Below are 25,690 nucleotides of genomic sequence, written 5' to 3'. Positions count from 1 at the left end.
CTTTGTGAGTTTTAGCTAGGCTATGGTTTCTTAGATATGACACCAAAAGCACAAGCAACAACAACAAAAAATAGATTCACTGGACTTCACTGTTGTTAGGAATGTAAAGCGGTGCAGCTGCTTTGGAAAACAGTCTGGCACTTCCTCAAAAGGTTAAACACAGGATTACCATGCAATTCCAGCAAATCCAGCTGGAATTATGCTATTTATATATTTGATAAATGGAGATAAGAGGATAAAAAAGCTTAGGAAAATTCCACTCCAAAGTACATACCCAAGAGAAATAAAATATGTCCAAACAAAAAATTGTACATGAATGTTCATAGCAGCATTATTCATAATAGCCAAAAAGTGGAAACAACTCAAATGTCCATCAACCAACGAATGGATAAATAAATTGTGGTATATCCATACAATGGAATATAATTCGGGCATGAAAATGAATGAAATACTAACACATGCTACAACATGGATGGACTTTGAAAACATTGTGAATAATCTGCTGTTAATCCCATCCAGTATACTCATTATCTCAGACATTACAGTTTTTATTTCTAGAAGTTGATTTGGGGTCTTTTAAAAATATCTTCCACATCTCTACTTAACGTAGTCAATCCTTCCTTGAGCCTCTGAAGCTAGGGAACAGCTATAATAGCTGTTTTAATGTCTTTGCCTGCTAATTCTAATATCTGCATCAGTTCTGAGTCAGTTTGTTTACTTTCCTCATTACGGGTCATATTTCCCAGTAAGCCCAGTAAATTTTCATTAATTCCATTCACTGTGAATTTGCCTTGCTGAGTGCTGGATATTTTTGTAGTCCCAATTCTTGAGTTTGTTCTGGGGCACAGTTGTTTGGAAACAATTTGATCCTTTCAAGTCTTTTTTTTTTTTTTAATTTGTTAGGCAGGACCAGGGCAGCATTTAGTCGAGAGCCAATTTTGCCCCACAACTGAGGCAAAATCCTTCTGAGTACTTTGCCTAATGACTTGTGAATTGTAAGATTTCCAATCTGGCTAGCGGGAACAGGCACTATTCAGGCCCTGTATGAGTTCTTGTTACTGTTCGCATAATACTTTCAGGTGGCTCTTTCCCTGACCTCGAACAGTTTCCTCATATTCGTGTGCTGGTGAGGGGGACCCTCTGAAGATCTCTAGATTTTTGTTGTTGTCATTTTTCTGTCTGTGTGTAGCTCTCTCCTATCTGGTATTCTGTCTTGCAAACTCTAGCTGTCTTGGTCTCTCTGGACTCTAGCCTCAGCTCCTCACCTCAGGGAATCTTCGAGGCTCTACCCAGATTCCACCTTTCCATGCCACCATCTGGAAAATCTCTCAAGGCAGTAGGCTGGGCACTCACAGGGCTTACCTCATTTGTTCCCCATTTCATCAGGCCTGATGTCCAATATCTCGAAAATGGCTATTTAAAAAAAATATTTTGTCTAGATTTTTAGTTGTTTCTGGTGGGTGGGTAAATTTGGCCCCTCTTACTCCATCTTGATAGGAAGTGGAAGTCCAAGCTCATGCTAAATTTAGCAAAAAAGTAGAATTAACTGGTTCACAAAACCACAGAAAGGAAGAAAGTATACTGGCCTTAAAGCTGACTGGATTTATTGACTCAAGTTTCACCAGAACACTTTCTCTTTCTCTCTCCCTCTGTCTGTCTGTCTCATTTCTACTTCTATATTTTGGCCACATTCCAGTGGAGGTCACAGCCGCTGTCAGCTCTAGAGCCCACCCTGACAGCCAGCATGCCAAGGACAAAGACAGAACTCCTTTTCCATCTCCCACTTGGATAATTCGGTGGAAGGTGGGGCCTGACTTGGATGTAACCCATGTCTATGCACCAACCACTAAGCCCTAGAGGGTATGTTAAAAGACTGACCCAAGAAGCAACAATCAAAAATGTATATCACCTACCCTACTATTGTACACGTAGGTTTGGGCATTTGTAAGTATTTTCTCATAATAACTTCCTGTAAATTGCTGTGTCAAAGGTTTTAGACAAAGCTTTTTGCATATTGTCAACTGTTCCACTGAAAAGTTGATACCACTTTACCCTCCCACCCACAGTGGGTAATTGGTACATTTCCCCTCACCATTACCAACACCAGGTACTTTTTTTTTTTTTTTCAGTGTTACAAAGCTGGCCGGTGAAAACAATTTATTTCACTGTTATTTTAATTTGCAGTTCTTTATTATTCCTGAAATCAAATGTTTTTCGTAGACATTCAGTCAGACAGTGGGTATTTACTGAGTGCCCGCTATGTGACAGTCACTATTCTAGACACTAAAGGTATATTAGCCTTTTGTATTTTTTATTTTGTGACTTTCCTATTATTTGGTCATTTTTCTACGGAGGCATTTGTCTTTTTCTTATTGATCTGTGAGAATTTCTTACGTACAGATGGCATCAACTCTGTCACACACATAGCAAAATTTTAAAACTTAAGTCATTAGTCTTTAATTTTGTTTCTTATAATATTTTGGTGTACAACTGTTTAATATGTCAAATCCTTTAGATCCCTGCCCTTGACATTGATGTAGTCTTGTCACTTTTACGCTGGTCCCATCTGGCATGTTAGCCAGTTTCTGTTTGAGATTCACCAAGTCATATGTAAAAATCAGCTCTCGGCATGTGCCCCTCCCGGAGCTTAATCTACTCTTGCTCCTTATGAGACTCCCGGGGCTGCAGGCAGTGATTCAAAACAGGTTTTCTCCCAAAAGGCTAATTAAGAGAGGGAAGACTTCTGCCGTGTTTACCAGGTTCATCACAGACTTGGGTTATAAAACAAATATTCTAGGTGATAATATTATCTGCTTATCAATTTAAGAAAATCTATGAATAATGAGACTATTAAGTCAAATAACAACACATTTATTTTTCATTTAGGACTCTTTAAATTTTGATTTGCTCTGATCTGACAGCTGACATTTCCTGGTAGTCCCAGGAGAAAAGCAGGACAACAGCGTCCAAAAACGTAGGTTTGCAGGAGCTGCTTCTCTCATACAGGCTCATTTATCTGGAACAAATATCCTGCATATTCAGTGAAAGTAACAAACCGAAACATGAAGAATGTGGCTTCTTGGCTATGTTAGAAGGGGTCTTCTAGGCTCCAAATATATATATTTTGTGTGTGTAAAATACACAAAACTTTCCTGCTATTGTTTGCTTGGCAAAGTTAGTGTCCAGTAAAACTTTCTGCAATGATAGAAATGTTCTATATCTGTGCTGTTCAAGATGGGAACCATTAGCCACATATGTGGCTACAGAGCTCTTGAAATGTGGCCAGTGAGGCTGAGAAAATAAATTTTAAATTTTTTATTACATTTCAATTAATTTAAGTTTAGATAGCCACGTGTGTAGGGTTACCAGATTTAGCAAATAAATATATAGGATGCTCAGTTAATTATTAATTTCAGATAAGCAGCAGATAATTTTGTAGTTTAAGTATATCCCAAATATTGCATGGGACAAATTTACACTACAAATTTATTCTTTATTTATCTGAAATTCAAATTTAACTAGGTGTCCTATATTTTATCTAGCAACCTTATATATGTGGCTAGTGTCTACCATATTGGACAGTGCAGGTTTGAAGAACTCACAAAGTTCTTCACAATTACTCAAAGACTCTTGCAGGATTAAATCAAGGAGGAAAAATGGTTATGGTCATATCTTGGCAAGAAAAAGTAGCCTGAATTCTGAAAGAAAGCCATTAGATGCCAGGGCCAGGACACCAAACCAATGAAATTCAATCCAACAATCGTTTATTGGAAGCCTTCTGTGTGCAGAAAACATACTCAGCTGTATATACCAGTATGGCTGTACAAATTGCTGAGACCAGTGTCCATTTGATTTGGTTGGTTCCTGTTCTGTACTGGGTGTTAACTATCTTGAATATCATCCCTGACTGTGAAGAAAACAAAGCAGGATGTCTGGAGATCCTCCTCTCCAGGCATTTACAACCTGATAGAACAACAGCTTTAAAAACAAACAAAATCAAGAAGCCCTTTAACAAAAGATAGATGCTAAGTGATATATACAAGGAAAATGCTATGGGAATGTGAAGTGTCAGCCACGGAGGGAACCACAGGTGGATGAGGTTGTTTGCTCGGTTGTGGCGTTTTGTTTGTTGCGTTTTGCCAAGGTCTAATAAACTCATCTTCTTACCTTTTCTTCCTCGAGCTCGACACATTTTATGAACGAGACTTGTAGACCCCCATACGATTAAGTCAAGGTGGGCATACTGGTGCAGGTATACTCCAAGAAAAATTCCCCCACTTTCTGCAAAGAGAGCCAATGGATCCCTCAGTCAGAAACGCCAAACCAGTGAAATGCTATTCAATGCAAAAAGACGTGTAGAGTACCTACTCTGATTCTGGGCTATGGAGTTAAGTTTCCAGGTGTAGCAGTCCAGTTATTCTACTTCCTTAATTTCTGCAGTCGAGACGAAAAACACAGACTTCTCCGTCAAGCCACAGGCATAGCTGGCTTGTATCAGGCCATCTAGGCCTGGCTCTGGCCCATCTCCACTGCGGAAAACTGACAGTCACGCGATGGCCCTTTCTCCTCCCCTCCCCAAATCTCAGCTCCTAGAGGAAATCTAGGACAGTTGTCCGTCTGAAATCTGTCATGTCTGACATCATGACAGTTCAACATTTTCCCTAGATTTTGAACTCTGAATGTGCCTCACAGCTGCACGGCAGGTTATAGCAGCTGCCGTGTTGGCTGTTGGTGGTTCACAGCTGAGCTCCCTCTGAAGGGCCCTTGGCGAGGGAGCTGCCTTGGCCAAGGTTCCACCCCTCCCTGGGGCCACCAGCATCAAATGGCTGGTCACTGGGGATGTGAGGCCACACCTCGTTTTATTGGGGACAACTCTGCACCGTTATCCAGCCTCCACGCGCTCAGCTGAGGCCCCTGGTGCCACAGCATCGAAGTTCACCTCCCTCTGCCCAATTCTGCTTCCCTTACTACCGTACACGTGTCATTCCTAAGAATACACTCCACCTCCAAAAAACACAAACACAAAAACAAAATAACCCCAACACCCTGCATGCATGTCTCCATCTAGGAGTCTGTTTCAGGGGAGACTTACCGAAGACATAGGTTGTTGAAATATCTCTTAAGTAAACTTCCAGCTTCTTAGGACAAACGTCTCGCTTTGTTGAGACTGGCTTTTTCTATTGCTTGGCAAAAACATGGCCTGCACTGCCTTTTTCCAGACAGGTGGGCAAACTTCGCAGAGGCGGGAGGCTGAGCAGTTTCTGGAATGAGAGGAACCTTCCAGTGTTGGTTATATCACATGGGACGAGCAGACAGGTGCCTGCAATTAATCTTCCTATTCCTCAGTAAAGTGCCAGGACCCAGCGAGATACATAGATTGCTAAATACCCCTGAGCTAATCCAATCCTGCCCAGCAAAATAGTCACTTATTACAGGGAAGGCCTCCCAAGAGCCAATTTCACGCTCTGCTGGGAATAACTACCTCCTCTTTCTTCCAGGAGACTTCTCACTTGTCCCTCTCCTGACTAACTTTTCTTGCAAGAATAAAAGCTGCTCTTTGGAGTCTTGGAAGTGGACTTTACCACCTCTGATTCACAGCCAATTTCTCTTGTGGAATTTGACCAACATGTCTCTTATTGCCAGCTGTCACCCATTCATCTTTCCTCTGGCTTTGTGCCTTCTTTCGGCTTAGCTGCAAAGTGGGAAACGAGGGTGGAGTGGAGGGCGGGGCTTACACGTATGGAGTTCCTTCTGTGTACCAAGCACTGTGCTGGGCACTTCACGTTATCTCATTAAACCTCACAATAAACCTGGAAGATATATAATATATATGTGTGTGTGTGTGTGTGTGTGTGTGTGTGTGTGTGTGTATATGTGTGTATGTATATTACACATACAAGATATATGCTCTTCCCCCACCCTCCAAACACACACAACACCAAGGCTCAAAGAGTTACATAATTTAGTTCTTTAGGATGTGTAACCTCTCCTCTTTAGGAAGTTATCAGTCTTAGCCAGGTTTCCGTATGATTGTGAAGCAGCGTCCTAGGCTAATTCTAATGCAACTTATGTCCGTATTGGTCAGACTTGGTCTGACAGTGGTCTGGAGGCAGATCTAGCCCTTCAATAACCCCTAATTTTACTCCTAAATCCTTTACAGTCTAAACTGTCCTAATGCTGTAGGTCAGAGGAGGCATCAGAAACTGGGAGAACCTCCTACCAGCTGACCAACCTTCTTGTATGTAACGGACTAATGAACTCATTTAACGAGTATTTACTGCACTGTTACTGCCTCCCATGTGCAGGAAGCGTGGCTGGGGGATGCTGAGGCCCAGGAACGAAGAGCATGGACTCGGGTCAGACTGCTTGAGTGTGAATCCAGGCTCCATCACTTAGGAGCAGCGTGACCTATTGAAGATCTACTATACTAGATACTAGATATTAATCTACTGTACTAGATATTGCTAACCTCTTGGGTCCTCAGGTTTTTCACTTGTAAAGTAGAGATAAAGCACCTATGTCATGGGGTGGTGGGTAGTTGTGAGGTTTAAATAGGACTGTCTGTGTAAAAACCGTCAGGATCCGGATTCAGGAAACACATGGTTCGGGAGCGGAGGTAAGATGTGTGTGTAAATAACAACATACATTTAGAAAGTGATGGACACCATGATGGTAGAAATCATGCATGGTGAAATTTAGAGGAAGGAAAGATTACTCCTAGGTGAGGAAATCAGAGAAGACTTCTTGCATAAAATAGCATTCAAGGGGCTTCCCTGGTGGCGCAGTGGTTGAGAGTCCGCCTGCCGATGCAGGGGACACGGGTTCGTGCCCCGGTCCGGGAGGATCCCACATGCCACGGAGCGGCTGGGCCCGTGGGCCATGGCCGCTGAGCCTGCGTGTCCGGAGCCTGTGCTCCGCAATGGGAGAGGCCACAACAGTGAGAAGCCTGCGTACCGCAAAAAAAAAAAAAAAAAAAAATAGCATTCAAGTTGATGATATTCACACTGACCAGTAATAAACCTGTGAGTGGCAACCCTCTTGTCAACCAGTAAGTACCATCTAAAGTTTAAAACAGCACCAAGGGACTTCCCTGGTGGCACAGTGGTTAAGAATCCACCTGCCAATGCAGGGGACACGGGTTCGAGCCCTGGTCCAGGAAGATCCCACATGCCGCGGAGCAACTAAGCCCATGCGCCACAACTACTGAGCCCACACACCACAACTACTGAAGCCTGCATGCCTAGAGCCCGTGCTCTGCAACAAGAGAAGCCACTGCAATGAGAAGCCTGCGCACCGCAATGAAGAGTAGCCCCCGCTCGCCTCAACTAGAGAAAGCCCACGTGCAGCAACGAAGACCCAACACAGCAAAAAAAAAAAAAATTCATTTTTAAAAAAAGCACCAAGTAACCGAGCCCTGGAATACAGCATCATGAGGCTGGGTGCCCAATGGGGATGATGATGTGCCTATGAGATCAGGAGAGGGTAACACATGTCCAACCCACAGGTTCTGCTTTCCAGGCGGCTCCACAGGGTCATTCTGACCCAGGCAAGGTTTCTCCTGCCCAGGTGACTTTAGTCTGGGAAACACTCCAAATTAATGACTGTTGGCAAGAGTTTATAAAGCACACACCATGAGACCTGAACAAAGGTATGGGAAAGGATATCAAAAAGAGAGAGAGAGGGGGGCTTCCCTGGTGGCGCAGTGGTTAAGAATCCTCCTGCCAACGCAGGGGACACAGGTTCAAGCCCTGGTCCGGGAAGATCCCACATGCCGCAGAGCAACTAAGCCCATGAGCCACAACTACTGAGCCCACGTGCCACAACTATGGAAGCCCACATGCCTAGAGCCCGTGCTCTGCAACAAGAGAAGCCACTGCAATGAGAAGCCTGTGCACCACAACGAAGAGTAGCCTCTGCTCGCCACAACTAGAGAAAGCCTGTGTGCAGCAACAAAGACCCAAAGCAGCCAAAAATAAATAAATAAAATAAAATAAATAAATTTTAAAAATTTATTTTAAATAAATTTTTATTTTAAAAATTTTTAAAAATTGTTAAAAAGAGAGAGAGAGAGAAAGAGAAGAAGGAGAAGAAGAAGGAGGAAAAGAAAAATATGTGACTTCTGTTTCAGGGAGTTTATATGGTCTAGTTAGGAAGATAAGATTAACATACAAAATGGTTTTTATAACATTTATTGTTCTTTCTCCTGTTTAGAAAAGCAATACAATTTCACTGCAGAAAATTTAGAAAATTAAATAGAAGAAAAGCAAAACCATTCCAAATCTCATTACCCGAGATTAACCACAGATAACAGTGTGAAGTGTGAAGTTTTCCAGCCCATCCTCCCCACCCTTGCAGACAGCGCACTGTCCCTACCCTCACCTCACACTTGCTCATGGGAGGGGGCTCCTGGGGATCATAAATCCTCCCGTTTCCTCTTTCCCTTCTGGAGATGTCTGCCTGGGAATGTGATTTGGCTTAAAGCACAGAGAAGGGTTTTTTAAGCCTCTTCAGGCTCTCAGTGTAGCCATCGATCAACGACAGCTCTGTGGAGGATGATTCCCAGGCAGATGGGCCTCTTGTAAGGTGAGGACAAAGGAAGTGGCTGCCACAGCTCTGCACCAAAACTCTAAGGCTATTCCCACTTGGGTCAGAAAGCATCATGTTGTTTATGGGGAAATGGTTTCTTCTATAAGGCTGCTCCGGAGAGCACCGTACTGGAGAGTTAATATTAGTCGTGTGTGTGTGTGTGTGAGTGTGCTTGTGTGTGATTCTGGATGACTAGGAAGAAACCCTAATTCTGCATCTCTCAAGGGCAGTGAGAGCTTAAAAGGACGCAGGCCCACTTTGAGCGGACCTGCTTAAGGCAAGGCCCCCTGTGGTGGGCGTCTAGACTACAGGTCCTCAGCCAGGAGCCCCACGCAGTGTCGGATGGTACTGCGCTTACAACTGAAATTAGCATTCAACGGGAAACCATCAAGAAATACCGTATATATGTTTTTTGGATTTTCAGCTTTTATTGAAAGAAAGAGAAAGAGAAAGAAAGAAAGAAGGGAGGGAAGGAAGGAGGGAAGGAGGGAAGGAAGGTCTGATAATCAAGGGCTCTCTTTTTTTAATTAAGGAAATTAGCCCTTTGGGTGTCATATTTTTTCCTGGTGTGCTGTCTTTTTAATTTTGGGGGGCTTTTAATTGTCATTTGTTTTTATTTCTGTGCAGGAATTTTAAATTATGTAGTCAAATTTATCAATCATTTCTTCTATGACTTCTGAATTTCGTATCTTGCTCAGAAAGGTTTTAGTCACCTGTATGAGTCTGAAAACCTGCCATAACAGAGTACCACAGACAGGGTGGCTTAAACAACAGAAATTTATTTCCTCTCAGTTCTGGAGGCTGGAGGTCCAAATCAAGGTGTCGTCAGGGTTGGTTTCTTCTGAGGCCTCTCTCCTTGGCTTTAGACAGCTGTCTTCTCCCTGTGTCTTCTCTCTGTGCCTGTCTGTGTCCTAATCTCTTCTTACATGGACACCAGTCATATCGGATTAGGGCCCACTGCTATGACCTTATTTTAAATTTAATTACCTTCCCTATCTCCAAAAACAGTCACATTCTGAGATACTGGGGGTTAGGACTTCAACATATGAATTTTGAGGGAACATAATTCAGCCCCTAACATCATCCAAGATTATTTCCCTAAATTGTCCAACTGTTTTACTTTTATGGTTTTATTTTTAACATCCAAATATTTGATCCATCTGGAATTTGTGTTGGCATAAGGAATGAGGTAGGGATCTAATTTTTTTCTAGATAGTAAGTTAAATGTTTCAACTCCATTTATTAATAATTTTACCCCCAAAATCTTGACATTCTACCTTTTTCTTTTTTTTTTACTTTTTAAAATTTATTTATTTTATTTTTGGCTGCGTTGGGTCTTTGTTGCTGTGCGCGGGCTTTCTCTAGTTGCGGCGAGCGGGGTCTACTCTTCGTTGCGGTGCGTGGGCTTCTCATTGCAGTGGCTTCTCTTGTTGTGGAGCACGGGCTCGAGGCACACAGGCTCAGCAGTTGTGGCCCACAGGCTCTAGAGCACGGGCTCAGCAGTTGTGGCGCACGGGCTTAGTTGCTCTGTGGCATGTGGGATCTTCCCGGACCAGGGATTGAACCTGTGTCCCCTGCCTTGGCAGGCGGATTCTTAACCACTGCGCCAGCAGGGAAGCCCTGTACCTTTTTCTTATACACATTTCTCATGTATATTTGGGTCTATTTCTGGATACTATCTTATACCACTAATCTGTCAATTCCTGTGCCACTGGCAAACTTTTAATTATGGTAATTTTATAATATATTTCAATCCTCTAGGGCTAATCTTACCCTGTTATTTTTCCTTTTCAGAATTTTATCACAATTTCTGCATGCTTACCTTTCAGCATTTACTTTAGCATTGCCTTGTCTAGCTCTAGAAAAGTTCTGATGGCATTTTTTGGAGGGCAAATATATAGATGAATTTAAGAAGACTTTACATGTTTGTATAGCTGGGACTCTACATGTCAATATCATTTCTTAGCATTGTTTACCCTTTTGTACTGTTTGACTTTTTAACCATGTACATGTCTTATTTTTTGAGACCAGGCAAAAGCGTCTTTCCATTCAAATAAAAAACAGAAAAAGTAAAAGAATGCAGCAGAGGTAAGCAACGATTAGCAGAGATAAATTTATCTAAAGGAGCCATTTTGGAGCTCCTTAAATTCTCAACCCCACAATTACATCTTCTGTTTACGGTAAGTCTTGCTTTCTCACGGTTGGAGCAAACTAGAATCAGTAACGCATTTCGACACAGTCTGCACGCTGTACCAATGAGAAATGTTAGTTCTCCCCTCTGCCCCATCTCATCTGTGCAAATTCAAAAGAGACGCGCCTCTCTCAAAGGTTGTCCGGGCTGAGAGAGGCCGACGGTAGACGTAGCTGGTTTCCCCAACCCTCCCTGGCCACGGCCATCACTGTGTGACCTCACCCAGGAGGGTCAGCTTCCCAGCGACAAAGAAGCTGCTCCAGGACCTCCTGCAGCCTCACCAGCGATCAGCTGCTCTTGTCACACGAGCTCCAGCGTCCTGCCTGCCCTACCGGCGCACAGTCCAGGCCCCGTGCGCCAGCGCCCCGGCCTATAGCGCAGGGAGAAGGTGAATCTGGGGCCACACTTCTGAAGAGGCCGTTTCCAGCGTTGTTGCTTGGGTGCCAAGCGAAGGCCTGCTAGCTCTCCCCTTTTCTTCCTTGCTTCGTGCATTCCCGTTCCGCACATGTGTGGGAGGATCCTTTTGAAATGCAAGTCAGCACTGTGTCACTCCTGTGCTCACGGCCCTCCGCTGACCTGCACCCTCGCCCAGAGTGAGAACCCGAGTCCTCACAGTGGCCGACTTCTGGCTCCACGTGATGCGCCCGCCCACCCCAACGCCTGTGACCTCGCCTCCAGCTGCACTCCCTGCTCTTCACTCTCCTCCAGCCACACTGGCCTCCTCGCTGTCCCCTTAGCGCCCGGAGCCCCCTCACCTCAGACGGCCCCATGGGCCAGTCCCGCACCTCCTTCAGATCTTTACGCAAATGTCACTTCTCAGGAAGGTGTTTTCTGGTCACCCTACCTAACACTGTAAGCCCTGTGCTCCCCACCCCCGTTCCTGACTTTATTTTCCTTGCCAGAAACAACAGCATACTTAAGTTTCTTAATTAGCATCCGTCTCCCCTCACTAGAGTGTAGGCAGGGATCTTCGTCTGTTTGGTTGAGCACTGTAGTCCCAGAGCCTAGCACAGTGCCTGCTGTAAAGGTGTTCACAGGCTCACAGACATCTGCTGAATGAATGAACCGGGGACGAATCCCTCTGGGCTGGCATCAAGGAGATCCACCATCTCCCATCTCCCCAGAGCCACCCAGGCTTTGGAGTCCCTGGCTCTGGCTCACAGAGTAAGAGCTTCATTTTCATGGAGCCATTCGACTGAGATCTGGGACACCTAGAGACACAGCTCCCCTTAGTTTTTCAAGGAAACTGCCTTGTTTGCAGAGTGAATAATTAAGATCGCTTCAAAGATAAACCAAATCTAATTTTGCCTATAGTCCAACCTTCCTTGTTTAATAGGAAGGAAGCTCTGCCGGGCACGATGCATTTATTCATTGTGCATTTATTGTAATTTGATGCATAGCTTTACTGAAATAAATCTGTTTTCTAGTTCCCTTACTCAGGGGAGAGAGGGTGCTCAGATATTCATTTACTGAGTGCCAACTAGAGCCAGGATCTTATACGGCGCTGGAGATAACTCCCGCCTTCATGAATCTCACGGTCTCCTGGGGAGACACACAATAAACTGACTAGTAAACATACAGTTACAAACTGGAAAAAGAACTATGAAGGTAACAGAGACAATACTGTGACAGATGATAATGGAGATGGACCCTCTTCGATACGGGGAAGGAAGGCCCGTCTGAGGAGAAAGTATTTAAGCTGAAATTTGAGGGTGAGAAGAGTCAGCCACGGCACACGCGGACACGGAGATCTGGTGTGTTCTCAGAGCTGACGGGAGGCCGAGGCAGCTGGAGCAAAGCGAACGACAAGAAGGCGGCCTCGAGGATGTTGAGGATGTTGGCAAGATGAGGCCAGACCGTGGATCCCCTTGCAGGTCTCTGTGCACCGTGCAACCACGGAGGAGTTATTAAGCGGGTGATGACCTAATCCAACTTGCTTCGTTGCAAACTCACGCTGACTCTTGTATGAGTGTGGCAGCTACCAGCCAATGCAGCCACGGAGCACTTGAAACACGGCACATCAGAGCTGAAGTGCACTGTGAGTGTACAGTATACATGGTCTGGTGTATTTAAACGACATTAAAAATGTAACGTACCTCACTAATAATGTTTATATTGATTACACATTGAAATGATATTTTGAATATATTAGGTTAACAGAATGTATGATTTAAATTAATTCCACCAGTTTTGTTTTGTTTTAGTTTAAAGTGGCTACTGGAAAAATTTTGATTACACACGTGGTCATATTCTATTTCTGTGGACACTGCTGCTCTTGCTGTTTACGAAAAACAGATTTGAGGGACTTCCCTAGTGGTCTGGTGGTTAGGATTTGGTGCGTTCACGGCTGTGGTCCGGGTTCAATCCCTGGTGGGGGAACTGAGATCCCGCAAGCTGTGCGGTGTGGACAAAGAGAAAAAGAAAAGCAGATTTGCGAGGGAGCAATGTGAGATGACCAGTGATGAGGCTCTTGCTGGAATTTAGAAACGATGGACTAGTTATCATGACGGCGAGGGTGTTAGCATGGAAAATGGAGAGAAGTATCAATAAATACATTTGAGGTCTGCTTTTTGGTGGTGATGGGGGGTGGATCTGTAGGATTTACTGATGAATCAAGGATGACTCCCACATTTCTGACTTGAGCAGCAGGTTACATGGAAGTGCTGTTACTGGGATGAGTAAAACCAGCAGAGGGGTGGGAAGGGAATCCCAAGCCCAGTGTTGGACATACTGAGATAGCCCCTCCCAAAGGAGGTGTCAAGCTGGCAGCTCTGAGGCCGGAGCTCAGAGGAGAGGTTTGGACTAGACTACAGAGAAAATTTTGAGCACATAAGAGGTACGTGGGGTTAGGAAGATGGTGTAGCGAAAAAGAGAAGAGGGCTGGAGCACGGGACCCCGGTGGGCCAGTTAGTTCATGCGCCATAAAGACAAGGGCCCCCAAAGGGAGCAAAGGAACAGAAACCTAAGAGGGACACAGGGGAGTCGTGGTGCCACCGAACAAAGGGAGGAGCCTGAGAAAGAGCGTTCCCAGCGCTGAGAACTAGCCGGAGAGTCCAGCGGAGAAGCACCGACAGAGTCCACAGGTCCCGGCTACGCGGGGCCGGATCCAGCGCTGAACCCGACGAGGCCACTTGTCGCCGCAGGAAGGGAGGGAGATGGTGGCAGACGGAGGGGCAGTCCGCGGTGAAGACTTAACCCTCCCAAGAGGTTTGGGTCGAGGAGGGCACCCGGAGAGAGAAGAAGAGTGCGGGGACGGTGATAGCCGGGTGGGATTAAGGACACGGGACGGGACAGGCATGAGCAAAGGGACATAGCCCTCCAGTGGTGGAGGAGAGGAGATGGGCCACGGGGGCAGGAAGCTCCAGCCTCAGGGCTCCTCCCTGCCTGCGGCGCTTTCAAGGCCTGGTTTCGATTTGTAATTTTGTGTTCTTTTTCTTAAAGAGGGCCCCCAAGCTACATAGACTGCGGGCTGCGCAAAACCTGGCTCCTCTACAGCCCCGCCCCCAGCACGCAGGGACTGACTTTTGATAAGAGGAGAGATGGCCCAGGGTTTCTCGAACTTCAGTGATGACAATAAATGAAAAAAGCCTCAAGACATGAAACATTTTGTCAGAGGGACCCAGGAATTTGGGTCCCCAGCTTGAGAGTCACTGACGTGCTGGAGGCGTTCACTCACCGGACTCGGGACGGGAACCCGCGGCCAGGCTGGCTTCACGGAGTGTGGCCTGCGTGGCCTCAGAGGCTCAGAAGGACCCCGGCTCGGTGTAGCGGCCTCTGCTGTCACCACCTTCAAGTTCCTCACGGTATCTGGACAAGGGGCTGCACATTTCACTCTGTTCTGGGCCCTGCACGTTATGCACGGGGCCCGGCCAACGGTTGATATTTGACTTTTTGAAAATTGAGATACAATTCACATGCTGTAATCCCTGACCCAGTGGTACCTCCGTTTCCTCATCTTCAAGTCACCGGGATGAACGCCCTCTGAGGTGGGTGATGGGACAATGAATGTGGGCTCCGTGGGCTCCTCCGACCAGGTGACTCTTCCCACAGAGTAAGCCCTCGGCTGCGTCTGGGGCATCACTGCTCAGCGTGCCCTGGTTTCCCGCAGCTGAGGCTTTCTGTTCTCAACCCCACCGATGGGATTTTTTTCTTCGTTTTTCCACCAACAGCCTTTTCCAAATGAGGGTTAAATACATCGATCGCATCCTTCTCTCTCCCAAGCTGTCTCTGCTAGGGCTCGGGTCCATCAGTGACTGCCCCATGCAAGAGGTACAAGCAGATGCAGACGCAGGACTGGACTGGGCAGAGCTAGTGCTTTCCGTCCCCTTTCTCTATGAGGGGGCCTGAGACAACAGATCGGCAGTTAGCGAGGGAAGGAAAAAGAGAGGCAGGTCTGTTTCTGGCGTTTGCGGGGCTCAAGGCACAAATACAGACAAAGAAACACACTACAGAGTTAACATTTAAAGTTTAAAATTTAGGCTAACAAACTGTTAAAATCTTATATCCTTCTACTTTGACAAACATATTTTCATAACGCTGGCTTGGTTTAAATTTGGAGTTTTTGCTGGAACGTGACAGTGTGAAGTGAGCCGGCCTCCAGTCCGCTCCACGTCTCTCCCCATTCGTGGCTGAAAACGTTTTGGAGGCGATGGAGCAGTAGCCACAGAGGGACAGAAGGCACTGGGGACAGAGAACTTCCAAATCTTGCCCTTGAGCCAAGCTGGGCTGTGAGCACGTCCTGGTTTTATGATCATGATGGGGATTCAGTCCTCAGTATCGGGGAAGATGCAGGAAAGCTGGGGTCAGCTGAGGACAGTGCTCAGGTTCACGCCGTCACCCGTGCCCTGCACACCAGGGCTCTGGTTCGCTCCCCAGCCTCTCAAGGTCCTCTCCGTGAATGACTGCCCGGCAGTACCAGGTGCCTTCCCATGGGCTTGATGAGCGCAGCAGAGGTGCACGTAGAGAAGGAAAGGCGCAGCAGGAGGTCTTGAAGGACAGGTCCCCAGACGCCGTGTTTTCCAGCCTTTCCGCAGCTGATCTCAGCCTGTGTCCTTGACAAGAACAGGATGAGGTGCTTGCTCTCACACAGGAGGTGCGGGAGTGGAGGGGCTAGACGCGGATGTCCACAGGAAGTCGTGGTGAGGAGAGCAGACCTCGGATGGATGTCTGAGGTCTCCCCCCCGAGAAGGATAAGCTTCAGCCTGATGTGAGGCCACCACGGTCACCAGCACGAAGGTAAACGGAATTTAGCCGAGCACCTGGTAGCTGGCTTGCTTTCCAGCATTTATGTCAGAGAGATAATGAGCAGCAGGCGGAGCTGCCAGGTGGAAAGAACCTTCCTGAGAACAAAGACAAGACAGAAGAAAACGGAGTCCACAGACTCAGGGAGACAGCGGACGTGAGCAACCCATCTGATGACGGGGGACCCAGCCTTGCCAAAGATGAGAACTTGACCAACTTGGCTATAGGCCAAGAAACTGCTTCTCTGCTTTTTTTTTTTTTCCCCACGAGTAAGTTTAACTTGGTTTTCTGTCCCTTGGGGATGAAAGCGTCCCAACTAATGCCTGGAGCGAGGCTCCGTAACGAGCGCGGCTGGAGAGCTGACATGAGTTGCCGGCACAGGGACGACCCTTCCAAATGTGAGTGTGGCATAAACTAGACACATCACTTTGTGTGTGTGTGTGTTTTTTGTGTTGTTTTTTTTTTTTTTTTGCGGTACGCGGGCCTCTCACTGTTGTGGCCCCTTCTGTTGCGGAGCACAGGCACCGGATGCGCAGGCTCAGCAGCCATGGCGCACGGGCTCCGCGGCATGTGGGATCTTCCCGGACCGGGGCACGAACCCGTGTCCCCTGTATCGGCAGGCGGACTCCCAACCACTGCGCCACCAGGGAAGCCCTAGACACATCACTTTGAACAAGAACCGATCAACATTCTCCGGGGATCTGTATAGGCATGTGACCAGAAGAAGCCACTCCTTCTAACTCCACTCCTCTTAACTACCACCCAACTGCCATCACCACACTCTGTCCGTTCCCACAACATACACACACCAACCACTGCCTGAAATTCTCCAGTGTGGAGAGCAAAGAAGCAAAGAAAGCCATATATATGTCCACCAACCAACTGACAGTAAGACTGTTTTCGCTACTGAGTCCCAGGGTAAAGGGCGTATTGTCGTAATGACATGATCACACACAAATACTTACTGAGTTCCTACTAGGTGTAAGGCATTAGGATAAATACTGTGGCAGGTTCAGGGGAGTGGAAAACACTGGTCCTTCCTTCAAAGAGTTTATGAAGTTAATGGGGAGATAAAGCCTAAATAGTGTATATAGAAAGTTTAAAAAAAATACAAGCGTTTGGGAAACAGTTTGGCAGTGCCTAAAACAGTTAAACATGGAGTTACCATTTGATTCTACTCCTAGGTATATACCCAAGTTTTGTCCACACAAAACTTGTATATGAATGTTCTGTTCACATCAGTACTATTCACAATAGGCAAAAGGTAGAAACAACCCAAATGTCTCTCAACTGAGGAATGGATAAACAAAATATGGTATATCCATACAATGGAATACTATTCAGCCATAACAAGGAATAAAGTATTATGGAACAATAAAAAATATATATCTAGTCTCTGTCCCTGGTTCCTGGCACAGAGCTCCTAAAACCCTTGGAATTTCCTAAGTAATAGGAGAGTCTTTTGTTATGCATAACAAGCTCCTTTCAACCACACCTGAGTTTATGCTAATGAGTTGACTCTTGGTGGGCCCCTAGAAGGCTTCAGGTTGGGAGCTGGTTGCAAGAAAGACCAATCCATGATTAGAAAGTTGGACCTTTCAGCTCCATCCCCAACATCCAGAGAGGGAAGAGGGGCAGGAGATTGAGTTCAATCACCAATGGCTATAGATTTAATCAACCATGTAATGAAACTCCATAAAACCCCCTAAATAACGGGGCTCAGAGAGCTTCTGGGTTGATGAACACATCAAAGTGCTGGGAGGGTGGTGTGCCCTGAGAAGCCTTCAGGCTCTGGGCCTCCCCTCACCATGCTTGGCCCCATGCACCTCTTCCATTGCCTGGTCCTGAGCTGGAGCCTTTATAATAAACTGGTTACTCTAAGTGAAGTGCTTTCCTCAGTTCTGTGAGTCGGAGTCATTCTAGCGAATTATCAAAATTAAGGGGGGAGGGGTCATGGGAACCCCTGAATTTGTAGTTTCCTGGGCAGAAATGTGGGTAGCCTGAGCACCCCATTTGCAGTTGGTGTCTGAAGTGGGAGCAGTCTTGTGGGACTGAGCCCTTAATCTGTGGGGTCTGGGGCTCACTCCAGGAGTTAGTGGAAAAACTGAATTGAATTGTAGGGCACCCAGCTGGTGGCAAAGAATTGGCTGGTGTCAGGAAGAAAGAACTCAGAAGTACTGACACAGGCTACAACATGGATGAACCCTGAAGCCATTATGCTAAGTGAAAGAATCCAGACACAAAAGGTCACATATTGTATGATTCCATTAATATTAAATGTCCAGAATGGGCCAGTTTCTAGAGACAGAAAGCAGATAGTGGTCCGTGGGGACGTGGAGGAGGGGGGGAGTGACGGTTAGTGAATACGGGTTTCTGTTTGGAGTGATGAAAAGGTTTGGGTGTGAGACGGTGGGGATGATTGTACAACTTTGTGACTATACTGAAACCACTGAATTTTAAACCACTGTACATTTTAAAAACAAATTAGTAAATAAACCTTTGATTAAAAAAGCAAAAGAAAGGCATGTAACCCAGCTACACAGGAGAAGCTATCACACTGGGGCCCCTGCACAAAACAATGCGCTGTGAGGAGCTATAATGACAGGCAGGAGAGATGACAGCTTCCGGTCAACTGGAAGTGACTTCAGAATAGCTGATTCCATAACAGTGGCTGTTTTCAGGCTATCGCTTTTGCTTAGCCTAATACAGAAACCAAGTATTTCTATCTTAACCACATAGCCAAATCCTTCCTTGCTGACTCTTAACATTTATTTTCTTATCTTATATCGCTGGTCACAAGAAATCATTTGTTATCTTTGACTAAAAAAAAAAAAAAAGAAGAAGAGATATCAAAAGACTAAGGTTGCTGTATTAGCCTGTGTTCTTCCTGGAAAGCAAGGATTGAGAGCAAGGCCTGAGTAAAAGCATTGGAGCTGGCGGGGGCTGGTGGGCAGTAATCTCATGGAACTGGGGAAAGTAAAACAGGAAAGGAGGGCAAACCGGTACAAAGGTGTGTTTTCATAAGGGTTGTTGTAGGAAACTGAGTCTCCGTCTCTTTAGGACTTTCTGAGGAGCCATGTTGAATGGCCTCAGAATTATCCACCCTAGATCGGGAAGGACTGGTTCTTGATCCCATTGGCCAAGGTTCTCCCCACAGGAAACTGACTCCCCTGCACTTCTGGGTTGTGAGTGCGTGAGTGCTGAGTGGATTCTGCAGGTATCCCTCACCTCAGTCTCTGAGTTCTGGGGCAGAATACAAGAACTGCACCCAAGAAAAGTTGGTGGTTTCTCCATGGGACTGACACCATTGGCTCCCCTAGGTCTCAGGACTTCAGATTTGGACTGGAGCTGCATCACCAGCTCTCCATGGCCTCCATCTTGCTGACAGCAGATTGTGAGACTTCTCAGCCTGACACTGCATTAGAGGACATTGGATGCATGTAAAATCATGCCTAACGTAGATGCTTCACCTGACATTAAGAGAGTCGTAATGAGCTGTGCAGCTACCGAGAGATCATAGGAGCCCCTTCCTTGGTCTCCTAGACTGTTCCTCTGGGGACAGCTCAGTACCATGTTGTGAGGACACTCAAGCAGCCCTACAGAGAAAACCTAAGAAGATCTGAGGCTTCCTGCCAACAGCCAGTACCAATTTTCTGAGAAGCTGTAGCTACAGAGAAGGTGTAGTCTAGGAAATAAGCCCTCACCAAACACTGTGAAAAATAAGTTTATGTAGTTTGTGAGAAAAAAAGTTGGGAGGCTGGAGCAAAAGGTAGACAATTAATAATTTTTAAAAAATTATAACACCTTAACTTTACACAGTGTTAATGGCAAATACATTTCAATTTAAAAATGCATACAAAGGGACTTCCCTGGTGGCACAGTGGTTAAGAATCCACCTGCCAATGCAGGGGACACAGGTTCGATCCCTGGTCCAGGAGGATCCCACATGCCATGGAGCAACTAAGCCCGTGTGCCACAACTACTGAGCCTGTGCTCTAGAGCCCACAAGCCACAACTACTGAGCCCTCGTGCCACAACTACTGAAGCCCACACACCTAGAGCCCATGCTCTGCAACAAGAGAAGCCACCGCAATGAGAAGCTCGCGCACCACAACGAAGAGTAGCCCCTGCTCGCCGCAACTAGAGAAGGCCCGCGCACAGCAACAAAGACCCAACGCAGCCAAAAATGAATAAATAAAATAAATAAATATTTTTTAAATGTGTGAAAAAAAATATAGGCAATGAAAGTTAAGAGATCAATACAAGATGGAATTGTTTCAGGCTGAAGACGTAGGGAATCAGGAAAGAGGCAAAGCTTAGACTTGTAATATTAACATAGCTCTATATAATATCTGGTTTCATTATTGTATTTACTTAAATACATTTTGTTTATATACTGCTTACAATTTAAGTAATTCTCACTTTCCTTATCTTAGCAGGAAACTTAAAAACATGTAAACATAAAAGAAAATAAGACTGGGGAAAGATAGTCTTTTCAACAAATGGTGCTGGGGAAACTAGATATTCACATGCATGAAGTTGGATCCTTACTTCACACCATACACAAAAACTAACTTGAAATGGATGAAAGACCTAAACATATGTACTAAAACTATAATGCTCTTAGAAGAAAACACAGGGAAATTTTTCATGACATTGGATTCAGCAATGATTTGGCACCTGACAACAAAAGTACAGGCGAGAAAAGAAAAAGTAAATAAATTGGACTTGATCAAAATTCAAAACATTTGTGCATCCAAGAATACTACCAAGAGAGTGAAAAGACAGCCTATAGAATGGGGGAAAATATTTGCAAATCATATATCAGATAAGGAATTAGTATCCAGAATATACGAAGAACTCCTACATTTCAATAACCAAAAAAAACACACTACTCAATACAAAAATGGGCAAAAGACTTGCATAGACATCTCTTCAAAGCAGATATTCAGATGGGCAATAAGCACATAAAAAGATGCTCAACATCACCAGTCGTTAGGAAAAAGCAAATCACGACCACAATGAGATACCATTTCACATCCATTAGAGTGGCTATTATACATATTTTTTTTAAAAAACGCAAGTGACAAATGTTGGTAAGGATGTGGAGAAATTGAAACCCTAGTGCACTGCTGATGGGATGTAAAATAGTGCATCCACTATGGAAAACAGTTTGACAGTTCCTCAAAAGCTAAACATAGTATTACCGTATGATCTAGCAATTCCACTTCTGGGTATATACCCAAAGGAATTGAAAGCAGGAACTGAGATATTTTACACCCATGTCCATAGAAGAATCATTCACCACAGTCAAAAGGTAGACACAACCACAAGTTCCAAGGATGAATGGATAAAAAAAAAGTGGTCCATCCACGCACTGGAATATTATTCAGTCCTAAAAAGGAAGGAAATTCTGACACACGCTACAACGTGGATGCACCTTGAAGACATTATACTATGTGAACTAAGACAGACACAAAAGAACAAATACTGTATGATTCTGCTTATAGGAGGTACCTAGAATAGGCACATTCATAGGGACAGAAAGCAGATCCAAGGTTACCAAGGTCTGGGGCGGGAGGTACGTGGTTACTGTTTAGTGGGTACAGAGTTTCTGCACGGGGTCACAAAAAAGTTTTGGAAACAGATATTGGTGATGGTTGCACAACACTGTGAATGTAATTAATTACCACTGAATTACACATTAAAAATGGTTAAAATGGTAAATTTTATGTTACGTGTATTTTACCACAATAAAAAAAAAGTGCCAAAAGGAAGGAAGGAAGAGAGGGAGGGAGGGAGGGAGGGAGGGAGGAAGGAAGGAACAGAATGACGTCGAAAGTTCTTCAAAGGGACCCCTTCAGCAACATCCAGGGCAAACTGGTAACGTCTTAAATTAATAAAACAATTTTTAGGGGCCTCTGGAATAGGCAATAAGGCAAACTGGATGAGCAGGACAGGTGACTGTCACCTGTGTGTCAAGTGGGGCATCTATAGCTGCCGTGCCTGGTAGTGACAACGCTTTGAGAAAAGCAGCTTCAGGTTGGGCGGTTGGCTAGGGTCACTCTGAAATCGAACCCCTTCGAGGTAGAGCTTTCCTCGTGGCCTCTCTGTTTGGATGCTCTTTTGTTGCAATGAGCCAAGACCAAGGCCAGATCCCCACCTGGCAGCCAGGATTCAGGAGTGTCTCTTCAGCTTCTGCCACCGGCTGCGACTGATCCTGCTGTGCTATCTTTGTTTTTAAAACGTCAGTCTTTGAGCCCTTCTAGGCACTTTTTGCCAGAGGTGCTGAATGGGCTTCAGAACTGTTGTTCTTGTTCTTCCTGTTTCGCACCTGCTGTTGTGACTGCCCTCCGAGAGTCACAGCAAATGGGCCTTCCTTGCAGTTTCCTTTGACCGGGGCGTACGACCTGCTCCAGCTGGTGTGTGGCCAGGAATCCAGGCATCCTCTCCACGCTCTTCCGCATTCTGCCTTCAGACTCTCTTTGTTGGACACAAGAAGTGTCTGTCCTCACAGCCACCACACGTCCAGCCCCGTGGTGGGCATTCCTGCATGTGGCACTATTTCCCCTGAGAACTTCCTGCTCGCCCTCTTCCGTGATCCTTCAAGGCTTTGTCTTTCGTATCCTGTGGGGGGATTTAGCTCTCTCTTTCAAAGGCTTACACTGGGCAGCATCAGATCTATGACTATTTTCAGAGGACTGTGTACATGGGAAAAAGTCTGAGAAACGTTCTCTTAAATGCTCTCTTGATGAAATTTAATTTTGACATTTTGCCAATTGTGGTAAAATACACCAAACATAAAATTTACCATCTTAAGCATTTTTTTTGTTTTTGTTTTTGTTTTTTTGTTTTTGCGGTATGCGGGCCTCTCACTGTTGTGGCCTCTCCCGTTGCAGAGCACAGGCTCCGGATGCGTAGGCTCAGAGGCCATGGCTTATGGGCCCAGCCGCTCCGCGGCATGTGGGATCTTCCCAGACCGGGGCACGAACCCATGTCCCCTGCATCGGCAGGCGGACTCTCAACCACTGCGCCACCAGGGAAGCCCCATCTTAGGCATTTTTAAGTGTGCAGTTCAGTAGTGTTGAGTATATTCACATTTTTGTGCAACCAACCCCCAGAACCCTTTTCGTCTTGTAAAACTGAAACTCTGTCCCAATTAAACAGAAACTCCCCTTCCCCCTCCTCCACCCAGCCCCTGGTACCACCACTCTACTTTCAGTCTCTGTGAATCTGACTAGTCTGTGCCTCATATAAGTGGAATCGTGCAATATTTGTCTTTTGGTGTCTGGCTTATTTCATTTAGCATAACGCTTTCAAGGTTCATCCACGTTGTAGCATGTGTAAGAATCTCCTTCCTTTTTAAGGCTGAATAATATTCCATTGTGTATATACACCACATTTTGCTTATCTATTCATCCGTTGATGGATTTTGGGTTGTTTCCACCTTTTGGCTGTCATGAACAACGCTGCTATGAACACGGTTGTATAAATACTTTTCATTGCTTTTGGGTATATACCCAGAAGCAGGATTGCTGGATCATATGGTAATTCTATTTTTAATTTTTTTTTAGGAACTGCTATACTGTTACGTAAAAGTTTTAGAGGATAAAAAAGTCACCCAGAAGTGATCAATGGAGGAGACTGGATTAAAGTAATGCAAGATGATATCTTTGGCATCTTTAAAATTCATCATCAATATTTTCTTTGTCCTTGGCTTTTCCTTAGACTCGTCTCTTGCCTTTCATTTTAGCCTACGGAGTGAAGATGGTACAGTTCTCTGAGTACCCGAGGCCTCTGGTAACAGTCTCAGTTTGTTGGAGAGTGCCTTTGGGGTCCACAGCAGAGGAGGAAGGAGGAGTGAGTAGAAGGAGGAGTTGAGCCGCCAGGCAGGCGTGATGGCCGGTGTGATGGCAGCCTCACCCAGCCCCACAGGGAGCTCAGGCTCCAGAATGGCTCATCATGTAATTCCGTGTCGGGCCGAAACAGCGGAGTCTTTATCCCTCCTTGGTCACTGAATATGGGCTGCCTTGGAAAGGACACAATGTTGAGCTAGGGAACCCTTTGCAGCTGAGACGGGTTCTGGAGCCAGCAGCTGTCAGCCACATTCCAGCAGCTGGGGCCACACGTCCATCCGTGAAGGGGAGTTGTGCAGCAGATCACCATGTCCACCACAGTAGTTTCTGGGAAAGACTACTGAGGAAAGCTTCAGAAGTACAGAAGGTCATGGTCCACAGGCACCAGCAGGAATGTGGCCATGCTACCATATGATATCACTTACATGTGGAATCTAAAATATGACACAAATGAACTTATCTATAAAACAGACCCACAGACATAGAGAACAGACTTGTCCTTGCCAAGCAGGGAGTGAAGGGGTTGGAGGAGGGAAGGATTGGGAGTTTGGGATTAGCAGATGAAAACTATTATACATAGAATGGATAAAAAACAAGGTCTTACTGTATAGCACAGGGAACTATGTTCAATATCCTGTGATAAACCATAATGGAAAAGAATATGAAAAAGAATGAATATATATATGTATAACTGAATCACTCTGCTGTGCAGAAGAAATTAATGCAACATTGCAAATCAACTCTACTTCAATAAAAATACGTTTTTGAAAATGTGGCCGTGTTAGAACAAAGCAGGTCATTCGCTGTGAGTAGGAGGGTCTGTGTGTGGTGGTGAAGAGCACAGACCACCTGGGTGGGAATCCTTGGTTCTGTCCTTCCCAGCTGGGTGACCTTGGTCAGGTTATTAACATCCCTGTGCTTTAGTTTCCTCCTGTGACGAGGGGTCATACTAGAATCTGTCTCATATAAGTGCTTACCATCGTGTCACACCCATAACAAGCACTGTATGTGTAACTGTTTTCACAGATATACGGAGTTTCATGAAAGCTCTGAAAGAAGATAGGGGCTTTAGAACCTATAGAATCCGCGGTAAACTGGAAGAAAGGTGAGGATTCAGAGAGCTAGGTGCAAAGTGAGCAATGAAAATGAACAAGGCAGGGACTTCCCTGGTGGTGCAGTGGTTAAGAATCCACCTGCCAATGCAGGGGACACGGGTTCGAGCCCTGGTCCGGGAAGATCCCACGTGCCGCAGAGCAACTAAGCCCGAGAGCCACAACTACTGAGCCTGCGCTCTAGAGCCCGCCAGCCACAACTACTAAAGCCTACGTGCCACAACTACCGAAGCCCGTGCGCCTAGAGCCCGTGCTCTGCAACGAGAGGCCACCACAATGAGAAGCCTGCGCACTGCAATGAAGAGTAGCCCCTGCTCACCACAACTAGAGAAAGCCCGCACGCAGCAACAAAGACCCAACGCAGCCAAAAATTAATTAATTAATTTAAAAAAATGAACAAGGCAGCACAGCACTAATGAGAAATGAGACACACAGAGAAAATAATAAAAATGGCTGGGAAAAGACTGTCCAAGTGAACCTGAAAATCAAAGGGCAACAAATTAAACAATTTGAAAACAAAAACACGACAGGGAGTTGGTTCTCTGAATATTTAAAGGATGTTACTTGTAGCAAAATTGTGACTCCCACTCCCTTTCCTCTTTCCAGTCGCCCCAATACTTTTCATCTTCCTCCTCAAGACTCAACCCCTAGTGACCCATCCCAGGAACTGCCCCTGTAGGCACATCTACTACAAGCACAAATGT

At 45.5% G+C, this 25,690-nt stretch overlaps 1 protein-coding gene across 4 annotated transcripts in view; it reads right to left on the bottom strand.

Moving 5' to 3' along the window:
- Window positions 1-3,747: 3,747 nt before the first annotated feature.
- B4GALNT3 (beta-1,4-N-acetyl-galactosaminyltransferase 3) overlaps window positions 3,748-25,690 on the bottom strand; it is a 202,140-nt gene continuing 180,197 nt past the window's right edge. For all 4 annotated transcript variants that reach the window (XM_073789256.1, XM_033867222.2, XM_033867228.2 and 1 more), the window contains exons 24-25: window positions 5,093-5,261; window positions 3,748-4,281 (exon numbers count right to left, since the gene is read on the bottom strand). The gene's annotated coding sequence lies outside the window, so the exon portion shown is untranslated. The remainder of the gene's footprint in view (window positions 4,282-5,092; window positions 5,262-25,690) is intronic.

This window comes from Tursiops truncatus, chromosome 11, assembly GCF_011762595.2.
Source record: "Tursiops truncatus isolate mTurTru1 chromosome 11, mTurTru1.mat.Y, whole genome shotgun sequence".
NCBI classification, from domain to species: domain Eukaryota; kingdom Metazoa; phylum Chordata; class Mammalia; order Artiodactyla; family Delphinidae; genus Tursiops; species Tursiops truncatus.
Note: the sequence above shows the minus strand (reverse complement) of the source record. Positions and strands in the feature narration are given on the sequence as shown.